The sequence below is a fragment of the Hyaena hyaena genome, unplaced genomic scaffold (assembly GCF_003009895.1).
Source record: "Hyaena hyaena isolate Hyena2069 unplaced genomic scaffold, ASM300989v1 scaffold_5, whole genome shotgun sequence".
NCBI classification, from domain to species: Eukaryota; Metazoa; Chordata; class Mammalia; order Carnivora; family Hyaenidae; genus Hyaena; species Hyaena hyaena.
In genome coordinates, this window is record NW_024080637.1 from 5930668 (window position 1) to 5931176 (window position 509).

The following is a 509-nucleotide window of genomic DNA, read 5'->3' on the forward strand; positions in this document are numbered from 1 at the left end:
TTAGCCTTTGTCATATCTTGCTTCAGGGACCACAAATGCCCAGGGATGGGAGCTGAACGACACCACGGGGAGGTGCCAGGTTTGTCACGAGCGGTTCTCTAGCCTGTTGCTGAGTGTCGTGGATCACAGCGTGACCCAGCATAGGTTTTAATAGGATCCCTCTGACCGCAGGGGGAGAGTGGAAGCCAGGAGACCCAAGAGAAGGGCCCAGGGGAGCGATGATGTAGCTCAGGTCAGGGAGGGGACCGCATGTCGACATGGTTTTCGGGAGCTCTGGGCTACAGTGCTGGCTTGGTCACCAAAACCCCTTTCTTCGAGCTGCTGGAGCTGCATTTCCCAGCCTCCCCAGCACACAAGTGTGTCCTTGGGTCTGGGCTCTTTAGGGGATGTGAGGGGAGTGGGCAAGACCGCCCATGTGAGTCTCTAGCACATTCCCCTTCTATTAGCTGGACGCCAGCGAAAGGTCTGAGGCGGTGGCTAAGTCACAAGCTGGAAGGAACCCGCATCTC